Source organism: Macrobrachium nipponense, chromosome 33 (assembly GCF_015104395.2).
Source record: "Macrobrachium nipponense isolate FS-2020 chromosome 33, ASM1510439v2, whole genome shotgun sequence".
Classification (NCBI taxonomy): Eukaryota; Metazoa; Arthropoda; class Malacostraca; order Decapoda; family Palaemonidae; genus Macrobrachium; species Macrobrachium nipponense.
Genome location: NC_087219.1, coordinates 14,797,459 through 14,811,336, shown reverse-complemented (window position 1 = coordinate 14,811,336; position 13,878 = coordinate 14,797,459).

Here is a 13,878-nt window from a genome sequence, read left to right as displayed (position 1 = left end):
TATTATTATTATTATAATACACGTTCACTCCGGTGCTTATTTATAATTATCTTTACAGATCCCTTCGCTGAAGACTTCCCATTAGATGAAGATTTGATGGGGAGTAATAATAATAATGAAGCATCGCGCGTTGGTGGAGGTGTAGGAACAGAATGGGATCTTCACTCACGAGGGAAAGAACGGAGGGTAATAAGGTAGTGAGTACCATTCATTATGCGGCTGCAGTAGGGTCACACATTGACGTGGCAATGAAGTTAAGTAGTAGCATAACCCGATTACGCGAAGATGTGCACAGTAACTTCCTCGAAAGAGGTATTCGATCGGCTATGCTATACTTGTGCGTTATTATCACCAGCGTGAGGATGCTAGGCGACATGAATGAAAAAAGTGCTTTCTATGTATGTACTCCACCCACCCTCACTACGATTGACTCGATCTATGACTCCCTGGAGGAGGCTATTGAGTTTATAGCTAATAACTTGGAAGAAAGACTCAACCGTATTGAGGGTTCGGGTTGGTGTATGACCTCGCTAGATAGGGTTGAACTTCATATCACGCGGCGTGAGTTAGTGAATATTAATAACTTCCAGGTGTATCCCAAGGGAGTCCGCGGTAGTGATCAGGTTATCAATATTCAGTCCGGGTACAACTGTGTCGTTACAGCGTTAGAAGCGTACGTTGTACTGCGATAACCCTCCCACACGTATTAACAACCTCCCTCGTGTCTTAATGAGGAGGATGGGGAGGGGACATTTAATATCAAACACTCGCCAGATATGCCGTTGACCCATGACTCTTTCAAACATTAGAAAAGGGGAATAACCTCAACCTATAATCTGTATAAATTATGTGAATTATTCACGGGGAAACAGCGGAAAAAAAAACATTGGACGGTACATCTAGCGAGGAAGGTGGTAACCCCCAAAGCCCTCATTTGGTCACGTTGTTATTAATCACTGACGACCACGTCGCATTGATTAAGGATATGTTGGCATTCGTGAAGAAGTTCCGACACGGATTCAAGCAGGGGCGGGGGATTGAGCACGCGGGTGGTATGTGTTACAATTGTTTGACTTTGTTTAATAGTTCCACCATCCGTGAGGCGCACACACAGGCCTGTACTGCTCGAACCACTGTCGAATACCCAGAACCCGCCAATTTAAACAGTTTACTAAAGTTAAAGCTCTGCTGCCAATCTCGCACATGGCTTTCCTGGATTTTGAGGCGTATAATATTCAACCGAAGACCGGAGAAGACGATCCGAGAATAGTATCTCGACAGAAAGCTTTCGCTTACTGCTACGTGATCGTTGACGGTAGAACGACGGGGGAATATTGTACCCATAGACTAAGTCACGGAGAGAAATGCGTTGATGATTGTTTGCAGAACATGAACCTGGGACTGGGCGTTATTGCGTGAACAAATGCGTGCGTATCCTTTACATATGAGTCCTGAATCCGCCCGTAAGTTGAAGCGAGCACTCATTGCGGAGGATGTAACGTCGAATTCAAGGCTGGAGTCACGAAAATGCGACATCACGCTCATTTTGTGGCACGGGAACAATTTGTGTGTGCACTGTGTCAACAGTGTAATTTGAATATGCAATTTAAGGAGCCAACTTTAACAGTGTTCGTACACAATTTGTCATATGACATCGCCCTGGTCTTGAAAGAGGGCGGGCTCAGCATGATTTTGAAATTCTGAAACGCGAGGGTAGTAATTTTACTCGGCCAGATCGGGCAATCTGAGATTCGTGGATAGCAACAACGTGATTAGGGGGACCCTTTCTAGTCTCGCCTCGAGTCATATCAAACAGAAAGGTTCCCCTCGAAATCGCACGTCAGTTGTTAACCCAGTATTCTCGGGATTGTCTCGATTTAGTTTTGGTACGGGTAAACAGTACTACCCTTATGATTATGTGACGGGCTTCAATATCCTGCGAAAGCCCGGCATCCCTTCTCGAGAGTGTTTCGATTCGGAACTTACGGGAGAAACCCTTTCCAGCGGGGGCTATGCACACGTGGTCAAGGTTTGGAACGCCGCTAATTGCACCAATCTTCTAGATTATACCGTTTTGTATTTGTTAATGATGTGGGATTATTAGCGGACGTTTATTTAGCTTGGAGGAAGGCTGCCATGGTGCAATTCGGACTAGACCCTGCCCGTTACCTGACTTCTACCTCTCTCTCACTCGATGCTTTCCTATATTCCTCTAAAATTCGTCTCCCCCCTCATTTCGAATGGTGAACTCTATCAATTAATTTGTAAAAACATCCGCGGGCGGTTTTTGTAGTCTAGTTCGAAGGCAATGCGTAGCTAATAATCCAGAGTTAAATCCCAGTTTTAGGGTGGGGGGGGGCGATCCTCAATCGTACCATATTATACGTTGACTTCACCAGTTTGTATCCCACAGTTTATGAGTAAATACAAAATGCCTTTGGGTGAAATAACTGAACTTTCCCCTGTCGAATTAGAAAGTTTTGTCGCTAGCGATATTTCCCCGCCATTGATTCACAGGTGAATACGGTTATTTTATACTGCTCGATACCAAACCAGTTAGACGGGATGTTGCTCTACAGACGGACGATCTCCCTCTCGCCATTCATCACATGAATGTGACTCACCAGGATCTATCGCCCTATAGTAAAAACCTAATGAATAAGTTCAAGGTGAAGCTTACCCAAGAAAAATGTTAAGTTGACGGTACGCATTTACCCATGCGTAATCACTTGATCGTCTTCCGTTATTACGTTGATAAGGCTCGGTCTCGAAGTTGATGTAATAAGGAGTGTACAAATTCAAACAGGATTTTTATTTTGAGGGAATATATTCTGGAGAATGCCGAAAGGCGTGCTAAAGAGACCGATCCGGACAAGAGGAACACCATCAAATCATAATGAATGGTCTTTTCGGTGTCACTATTAAAAATTCATTGAATTATTCTACCCGAACTGTCGTCACCACCGGTGAAGCCTCTCTTCTCAGGAATGTGTCCAAACACACGTACAAGTCTTTGGAAAAACTGGGTAACGACAGGTACATTGTAAACCATTGCAAAGAGTCTGTTATGGCTGAATCCCCGATTTATATCGGTTTCAGTATACTAGACATGGCGAAGGATATGATGTATCGGTTCTATTACGACGTTCTTCGAAAGCAGTATGCACACCGAGTTCAGCTCCTTTATACCGACACTGACAGCTTGATCTTTTCCCTGGTGACTGATAACCTCAATCGGGAACTGAAGGGTGTGCTCAAACCCTACATGGATTTGAGTAATTTCCCCAAAACTCACGAATTGTATGATGAGTCACGTAAGGGGGAACTCGGGTTAGTGAAGGTTGAAACGGGGGCTGAACTCATGAGGGAATTTATCGGCGTTAAACCTAAAGTTTATTCGTATCTGACGGAAACTAGTCGTAGTAACACCTTGAAAGGTGTACAAAGATGCCGGCAAAAGACCATTCCACATGACAGTATCGAGCTGTAATCGAAAAGAATGAGATTACTTATACTCGTGTGCACAATTTGCAAAGAGTAGGAGGCACGATGTGTCATACGAGCCAGCGAAGGTATCTCTCTGTCCTTTAGAGGACAAGAGATATTATGTGACACCTTATAAATCGTTGGCGTATGGACATCCAGACATTGGGGTGGAAGAGGGTATAGCGGAGGAGGAGGGGGAGGGGGAGGAGGAGGAGGATCTAGAGAGGGTAGTGGTGGCGCCGGTAGTTGCGGCAATCTCTCCAATTTTAAATATTCCCGCTCCTAGCACCTCGAGAATTCCTACTCCTCCTATTCCTCCGACCCTACATCCATCACGTCATTTCCCACGGGTGAAAGGATGTTCAAAACGTCGAAGAGAGAATAGTAAAATATACAATGTTAATTCCTCTCTCTCTTCGACGTCTTTGACTTCTCCTCGACGGGTAAATGGTTTCACCCTCTCCTCCAGTTAAAAAACGGGGTCGTATCACACCTTGACCGGGTGTCATAGTTTGTATATTTTACTATATATTTTATCTTATATTCATATATTTTAATATATTATATTGTATATAATGTATTTTTATTATATAATCATATACACAGTTAGTTTTTTATATTTTGAATTATTATATTTAATTTTTTATTATAGTTTGCATTTTTACTTTACGTTCTATTTTTATATTGTAGGAAAAACCTGTATGTATTTCATTATGGAATTAAAAACAAATATTATTGCCGTCAACTTCCATTTCAACCTAATTATTAGGCTTGTATATAAAAATGGAGCGCGTAAAGTACACGACCTATAGTCTTAAACGCGCTAACATCATGGCCGCGACAGGTCCCTTCCCTGGGCAGTTGTTAGACCCGTTCGCTAATCCCGCTCGTATTATCATCGCGGGGTTTAGTAACAGTGGCAAGTCCGTCCTATGTCAAAAAATCATTGAACTCTATGAAACGCGTTTCCAATACATTTTATATTGCGGGGTATCTGAACACCCCCTCGAAACGCATCCCTCAATAGGTCCCAAATTCAAAGTATCCAAAGAAATTTTAAATCCCTTTGATTACACTGAAAAGGGGCAGACGGGGGTTAATAAAGGTCTATTATTCATACTCGATGATTGCTTCCTTGAGGCCAGTGATAATAAATTTGTCACCAACGCCTTCACAGCGGGACGTCATTCATCTATTTCAGTTATATTCATAACGCAGAATATGTTTCATTCGGGCAAGTTTAGTAGAAGTATAAGCTTGAATTGCTCACATTATATTCTAATGAAAAATCGTGATTTTAGTCAAATTGAAACTTTAGGTCGGCAGTTATTCGGCCGTCAAAAAGCTTCAGCCTTTTCAGACATATATAAAAAGGCCCTATCACGTAACCGCTACGGTTATTTGTTAGTAGACTTCGCTCCGTCAACACCTGAAGTGTTACAGCGCCGAACCTAATAGTTCTGGGTGAAACAGAATATCAAATAAGCTTACCCGCATATGGATAAAGAAAACGGATAAAACTGCTAAAAACTTTGTACGCGGATATGCACGGGGTGTTGGGTAGTTTCAATCAGCGGGGTGGACTCTTTTATTCAAGAGTAGCGAAAAACTCTGAATAGCCAAATTACTCGTGAAAATGTTAAAGAATTCTTACGTGGGCAAAAGTCTTACACACTGCATAAAGTCACTCGAAAAAAATTCCCCAGAAGAAAAATCATGTCACCTAAACCGAGAGTAATAGCGAGCACCGATTTAGCTGATATGTCCAAATTAGCTCGGTATAATAATGGGTTTAAATATTTGCTAGTCTTTATTGACGTGTTTTCCAGATATCTACAAATTGTTCCCTTGAAAAAGAAGGATGGTGTTACTATGCGTCGCGCTTTGAAGAAGGTTATCGAATCTACCGAATTTTTGGGAATTTCACGTTTGAATAGCGATGAGGGTAGGGAAATATTATAACAAAACACGTCAGGGAATATCTAGATAGTAAAAATATAAAATTATATAGTGTTTTATTCGAGAGAAATAAAATCCTCTATAGCTGAAAGAGTCATAAGGACTATTAAGGGTCGTATATATAGATCTCTCACACATAAGAATACCTTAAAATACATTAACGTCTTGCGCGACATTGTTCAGAGTTATAATCATACCCCCCATAGAAGTTTGGGTCGCACCCCGCAGAGGTTCACGCATTAACGGATAGAGATGACATTGAACGTCAATTCTCGAGCATGTATAAAAAGGCTGTTCTCGTTAATCCTCCCGCCATTTCGCTCTTGAATGTTGGAGACGTTGTACGTATTGCCGATGAGCGTCGCAACGCAATTTTTAGGAGGGGATATACAATTCAAAATACTCTGGAAATTTTTTAAAATCCGAAAAGTGGATACAAGGCAAAATCCGGTCGTATACTTCTTGGAAGATTTAGCGGGTGAAGAAATAAAGGGCGTATTTTTATCGTGAAGAATTAATTCGCACAAATCTACCAGAAACGTATGATATCACTATTCTGGGAAGGAGGAGGAAAGATAATAAAAACTCAATATTACGTTCATTGGAAAGGTTATCCGAGTCAATTCAATTCCTGGGTTGATGAGTCTCAATTGTACGGATATGAACCGTCAAGCAACCTTTAATACGTAAAAAATAAAAACTTTATTTTATTCATCTCTGGTTTATCACCCAGTGAAAGAAGTAAAGTTATTCCCATCTTAAACGGTGGTTTTGGTGTCTACTCTCTCGGAAATTTTTAGAAATTTTCTTTGTGGTAATCTAACTCAAGATAAGAAGTTTATTAAACACTTAAGAATTGTAGACGAGAAATTCATCTTGTGTCCTTGAAAACAACGTCCATATCTAAGAAGAAAAATATACTGAAAAGTCGTAAAGGGGGACTATTCTATCGGTTTTTTATTGCCTATTGCTGCGAGTTTGGTAGGGAGTCTTTTTTCAATTGAAAATGAAAAGAAGGAGTTTTACGTTATCCCTGCCATTACCTATGAGAGGTTAATGAATAGAAAAGAGGTTTGTGATGGTGATATTAATAACCTAGAGGGTACTGGCAAGTTGGATACGGCAGCGTTAGTAGTAGCGGACACGTCTCCCTTAATATCCAAAACCACCTATGCCGGCTATATCGCTCACGGACCTCCTCCCTCCTCCTTCCCTCCCCCCTCCTATAGAAAATGTAGGTGCAGTGACTGGAGGGGAGGAGGTGGTAAACGCCCCCATTACATTGAAAACAATTAAAGGGGACATGACTCGCAAAAAGAGCAATCCCGATTTAACAGGTATTATTCCAATATTTTTTAAAGAACCCCAAAAAGTCATACGTTACGGCTTTTGTTAAGCACTTACAAGATTCTAAACACGTGAATGGAATGAAGAAGGAGATTTAACTCATCCGCTCGCAGGTTTTATAATATTTTAGATATAGCTCGAGAATTTCAAGGGAATAAAAAAACCCCCGTTGACTGAATAATTTCGAATTATCGCTACTTCATTGAAATGGCGGGGGTTAAAGATTGGATGTTAAGGATATAGCCATTAAAAAGCAAATCGAAACGTGGCGAAATATGGGGAAAAAGGGAGGAGGAGGGGGAAGGGGGAGAGGAGGAAGGAGGAGGAGGAGGGGGTGGGAAGGTGAGGGCGGGACATGCGAAAAAACAAGATGCGAGTGTGTGGTGGCTTATTAACATTTTAGGAACAATGATATCGGAGCTGTTTAGTCACGTGATACTGATTTTGATAAAATGAGTCATGCGTGGATGACTTGAAGGATTGTCACATCAAGACGTGAACTCTCGCCATGGCTTCATCAACCTCTTCGCACAAGTTAGTGAAAAACTTGTTAGCTAAATTTAAAAGCTTTGAGGTGTTAGATGAAACGTCGTCGTCTTCGATACACGGTCGGGAAAGTGCTGGAGAAGATGTTTGTGGTATATACTAAGGGGTGTGATGTCAAGGAACAGGTTAGAAAATATATAGTAGCCGTAGTATGTTTCGTTGAAGTATTGTTTTGAAAAAGCGAATGCGCATATTATCGCGTTCGTGTTTGTACAGTTTTTTTCTAATGTATGTATTTGTATGGAATATTAATTCATTCCCCTGTATTTAGGATTGGTTATAAATATAAAATAACAATTCCGTCTGTAATTTGATTTTTCAACCTCTTTCAAACTCTGTATAATAAATAAACAAAATTGAAATGTGTACCTTTGTCCTTGTGTTCGCCACCTAGATTATGACTCAAATTCTATGAAAAAGAAATAAAATTTCACGTTGGCGTGAAGTCAGCTGGGCAAATATGGCGATAAGGTCTCGTTTCTTCATATGTGTGTGTGTGTGCGTGATTCATCATCAGATAAACATTGACTCTGATATGGTTATTGGGGGAGATATCACATGTGGATGAAGTCAGTCGCCAAATATCCTTTTATCATGATACTCTAATATCTAAGCAGCTGTGTGTATATATATAAAACAAAATGTAACGGCTGAGAGAGAGAGAGGGAGAGGGAGGGAAGGAGGAGGGAGGAGGGAGGAGGGAGGGAGGGAGGGAGAGAGTATATTCGCAATATGCATATTATTTAAATTTAGAGATTTTATAGGAGGAGGATGAGTAAAACGTCCCGGTTACTTTGAAAAACAATTAAAGGGGACATGAGTCGCCAAAAACAGTGAACTGAGTCTATTTGGGGTCAGGGTGGGGTCAAGTTTTATTTCCCGTAGAGTTACGTGACATCACGGGGTAGAAAAGTGGAGTCAATTTGGGGTGGGGGTTGTTGAAATGTTGGTTTTTATGCCCTGAGAGTTATGTGACGTCACAGGGGGTGTAGGAAAGGTGGAGTCAATTTGGGGTCAGGGGTTGAAAGAATGGTTTTATTCCCAGAGAGTTATGTGACGTCACAGGGGTAGAATAGTGGAGTCAATTTGGGTGAGGGGTTGAAATGTTGGTTTTTTATTACCGGAGAGTTACGTGACGTACGGGGGAGGCTTTGGGTAGGAAGGTGGAGTTCAATTTGGGTCGGGGTTGAAAGAATGGTTTTATTCCCAGAGAGTTACGTGACGTCACAGTGGTAGGAAAGGTGGAGTCAATTTGGGGGGGTGAAAAGTTGGTTTTATTAGGAGAGTTACGTTACGGGGTTCCACAGTAGGAAAGGTGGAGTCCAATTTGGTTTTCATTGTGGTTTTGAAAGAATGGTTTTTTCCCAGTAGAAGATTACGTGACGTCACAGTAGGTGGAATGTGGAGTCAATTTGGGGTCAGGGGTTGAAAGAATGGTTTTATTTCCCGCAGAGAGTTACGTGACGTCACAGGGTGATGGAGTCAATTTGGTGGGAAGGGTGAGTTGGATTACAAGATTTTGGTATATACAGGGGGAGGAAAGGTTGGAGTCGGGGCAGGGGTTAGGGGAGGTGTTTTATTCCAGAGTGTACGTGACGTCACAGTCCCCCCAGGAAAGGTGGAGTCAATTTGGGTCAGGGGTTGCGGGGTTAGGGGGAGGCCACGTCCCCCCTAATATGAGCTCATGTACGTACATGAGCTTGTAAGACAAATGGAGTCAATTATGAGCTCATGTACGTACATGAACTTATCATACATATGGAGTCAATTTATGAACTCATGTACGTATGTACGTACATGTCCTGTCTGGGGTCAGGGGTGGCCACGCCCCCAGAATATTGGAGGGTTGAAAAGATGGTTTTTTTATTCCCTTATAGTTTGTGACGTCACAAGAGTAAGAAAAAGGGAGTCGATTTTGGGTTAGGGGAGCCACGCCCCCCTAAATGACTCATGTACGTACATGATCTTGTAAACAAATGGAGTCAATTATGAGCTCATGTACGTACATGAACTTATCAATACATATGGAGTCAATTATGAGCTCATGTACGTACATGAGCTTATAATACAAATGGAGTCAATTTGGGGTCAGGGGTGGCCACGCCCCAGAATAGTGGAGGGTTGAAAAGATGGTTTTATTCCCCTTATAGTTTGTGACGTCACAGGAGTAGAAAAAGTGGAGTCGATTTGGGGTTAGGGGTTGGGAGGCCACGCCCCCCTAATATGAGCTCATGTACGTACATGAGGCTTGTAAGACAAATGGAGTCAATTATGAGCTCATGTACGTACATGAACTTATCATACATATGGAGTCAATTATGACTCATGTACGTACATGAGCTTATAATACAAATGGAGTCCATTGGGGTCAGGGTGGCCACGCCCCCCAGAATAGTGGAGGGTTGAGATGGTTTTATTCCCTTATAGTTTTGTGACGTCACAGGAGTAGAAAGTGGAGTCGATTTGGGGTTAGGAGGCCACGCCACTAATATGAGCTCATGTACGTACAGAGCTTGTAAGACAAAATGGAGTCAATTATGAGCTCATGTACGTACATGAACTTATCATACATATGGAGTCATTATGAGCTCATGTACGTACATGAGCTTATAATACAAATGGAGTCAATTTGGGGTCAGGGGTGGCCGCCCCCCCAGAATAGTGGGAGGTTGAAAGATGGTTTTATTCCCTTATAGTTTTGTGACGTCACAGGAGTAAAAAGAAAGTTGGAGTCGATTTGGGGTTAGGGGAGGCCACGCCCCCCTAATATGAGCTCATGTACGTACATGAGCTTGTAAGACAATGGAGTCAATTATGAGCTCATGTACGTACATGAACTTATCATACATATGGAGTCAATTATGAGCTCATGTACGTACATGAGCTTATAATACAAATGGAGTCAATTTGGGGTCAGGGGTGGCCACGCCCCCCAGAACTAGTGGAGTACTATATGGGGTCAGGGTGGCCACACCCCTTTTGGGGGTTTTGGGGTTGTCCCGTTCCCCCGCCCCTTTTTAGGCCTCACGTACGTACATGAGCCAATCAGGAGGGGGGAGGGGGGGTAGCCACGCCCCTTGGGGGGGTGGGGGGCGGGGGGCGGGGCTAGAAAAGTGGAGTCTATATGGGGTCTTTTCCTCTACTTCTATTAATACTGAGAATTGGATGTTTAGTGAAAACCTCTCATAATATCTAGCTGTTCTCATTGACAATGAGAGACGAAATAACTGAGAATTCATTCATAAGCTCTGATTTTATTCCTCATTAATCTTGAGAGTTGGATGTTTAGTGAAAATCTCTCATAATAACCAGCTGCTCTCATTGATAATAATAATGAGAGACGAGATAACCGTGAATGCATTCACAAGTTTCGATTTTATTCTTCATTAATACTGAGAGCTGGATGTTTAGTGAAAAGCTCTCATAATATCCAGCTGCTCTCATTGTCAATGAGAGACGAGATGACTGAGAATTCATTCATAAGTTCTGGTTTTATTCCACATTTTGATGTTCCGAATCACAGCACATTTATTTCTCTCGTGGTAGCAACCCATAGCCATTTGCCTCCTATGAGTCGTAAGATGGTAAAATACCCTCCACCCTTGCCCCAGGGTACCATGATTGAAGTGAGGTTAAACGAGAGAGAGAGATAGAGAGAGAGAGGTCTAGAATATCATGCATGAGATATGTCAAAATTGTGTGTGTGTGTGTGAGAGAGAGAGAGAGAGAGAGAGAGAGAGAGAGAGAGAGAGAGAGAGTTTCAGAATAACTTTAATGGGATAACTGTTAAAATCCTGAAACCTGAGAGAGAGAGAGAGAGAGATTATTCCAGAAAACTAATGAGAACAACACATTCAGGAACTATATATCATAAATATTTAATCTTATAAATATTTATGATGTAAAATATAATATAAAAATGTGGTCATTTACTTTATCATTATTCATTTGCCATTTAATTCTTTTGGTTTTCTCAATTACTTTATTAAGGGGAATCTATTTTTGCCAATTAAAGGCCATTTTTAGGGTATTCCATGGGAATGTTTGCTATTTTCAATAATAATAATAATAATAAAAATAATAATAATTTACCCCTATTTGTGACGTGACCTCATACAGTTCATGACGTCATCAACAGCTACGACAACAACAAAGGAGCTTAGAACAAAAGCGCAAACTCTAGAGCTCCTCTCCCCCTTCCTCTTCCCACACCCCCCACTCCTTCTCTTCCTTTCTTCCTCCTCCTCCTCCTCTCCTCCTATCCTCCGAGGAAGCAAAGGCACGCAGATAATGGCACAGCAAATATTGCCCCTGCTTATCATGATCGGCTGCAAGCACTGGGCCTCCATATTTCCTGCAGATAACAGATGTTTTGATAAAACCTCTGTGGGGCTTTTGTTGCAGGCATTCGTTGCAGATACCTATAAATTTGTGACTTATGCTGGGGGTGGGGGTTGGGGTTGTGAGAGAGAGAGAGAGAGAGAGAGAGAGAGAGACTTCTGAGATAATCTTCGTCGCTCTCTCTCTCTCTCTCTCACACACACACATATATACATATATATATATATATATATATATATATATATATATATATATAAAGAGAGAGAGAGAGAGAGAGAGAGAGAGAGAGAGAGAGAGAGAGACTTCTTAGATAAGCTTCGTCTCTCTTTCTCTTTCTCTTTCTCTTCACACATACATATACATACACACACACACACACACATATATATATATATATATATATGTATATATATATATATATATATATATATATATATATATATATAGAGAGAGAGAGAGAGAGAAGAGAGAGAGAGAGAGAGAGAGAGAGAGAGTATTGCATACTAAACAGTCCCTCTCTTGCCTTTCTGCAACATGGCCGCGACCTGCCAAAGTCGACTGAATGCCAAGTACAGAATTCACTGCCCAAATCAGCAGAGGCACAATGTATAAGAGGAAAGGGTGCTGTTCTGTCAAATGGCCAAGGAGAAGGTTAAATATCTAATTCTATGAGCGATTACATTTGCCTATAGTTTATATCATGCCATATCCCTTTTTGGGATGAGAATTTGCGGAAGTATGGGATGGTTCAATTGGTTTTTATACCATCTTCGTGTTACTGGTCAGCGGTTTAAATCCAGTGTGGCCTCTGGTGCTTCGTTGCCTTACTGGTCGGCGGGTCACGTCTAAAGGAGGAGCTTTGTCCCTTTGTTTGGTAAAAAGAGTTTCTACTGGTAATGAAAAAAAATAGCCAACAGCAATAATAATAATAATAATAATAATAATAATAATAATAATAATAATAATAATTAATAAACAATCCCACACGAAACTTAATTAAGTTTGAGATCTGCCACAACCGTGAAATAATAATAATAATAATATAATAATAATAATAATAATAATAATAATAATAATAATAATAATAATAATAATAATAAATAATAAATAAATAAACTCACACGGACCTTAATTAAGTTCGAGATCAGCCATAACCGTGAAATCCCAAATTACCTTTAAATTTAACCCCAGCGATTTATGGAGATAATCCTAATGTATGGGGGTTATTGCGGTTAGCAATGAAGCCTCATAAACATATTCTTATCTCGCAGATAAATGTACTGTGAAATATGTTGGCAACGAGGAGGACCAGGTGGGGGAGAGATTTATGGTTCTATTGCTGTTATTGTAATTGCTATCATTCAACATAGAGACGGTTTTATATGGGGTTATAATATGAAGTTATTATTATTATTATTATATATTATTATATTATTATTATTTATTATTATTATTTTATTATTATTATTATTCTTGTATCAGTATCATATGGTCGTTTATATGTGACTATAATAATAATAATAATAAGAAGAGAAGAAGAAGAAGAAGAAGAAGAAGAAAAGAAGAAGAAGAAGAAGAAAAGAAGAGGAGGAGGAGGAGAGGAGGAGGAATAATAATAATAATTATAATAACAACAATATAATAATAATAATAATAATAATAATAATAATAATAATAATAATAATAATAATAATAAGGATAAGAAGAAGAAGAAGAAGAAGGAGAAGAGAAGAAGAAAATAACATAACATCCCATCTTCCTTCTGAGAGACGAACTGGGCACGAACGAGACGCCATTGTCTTAAAAAAACCCAAAACGGCAAAACAATTTGTTTCGCTCAAAAACCCCATGAATATTTGATGTTTCCCGGAAGCTCCCAGATATAATTTAAGTCTCCTATTGACCAAAACTCAGCCCCCTCAAAAAATAACATCCGAACGCGGCTGAAATTTCTGATTTCCGACGGTCAAGTTTCTGAGAGTCAATCTCTGGAGTTAATCGTCTTTCGAATGTTTACGGGACCGGCGGGGGTTTGGGGGGGGGGGGGGGGGGGCGGGGGGGGGGGGGGGGGTTTATTGAAAAGGATGGAGATGGTGTGGGTGGTAGAGAGGAGGGGATATCTATTATATGCTGCTCGGTTTTAAGGAAAGTTGTTCATTGGGAATAATAATAATAATAATAATAATAATAATAATAATA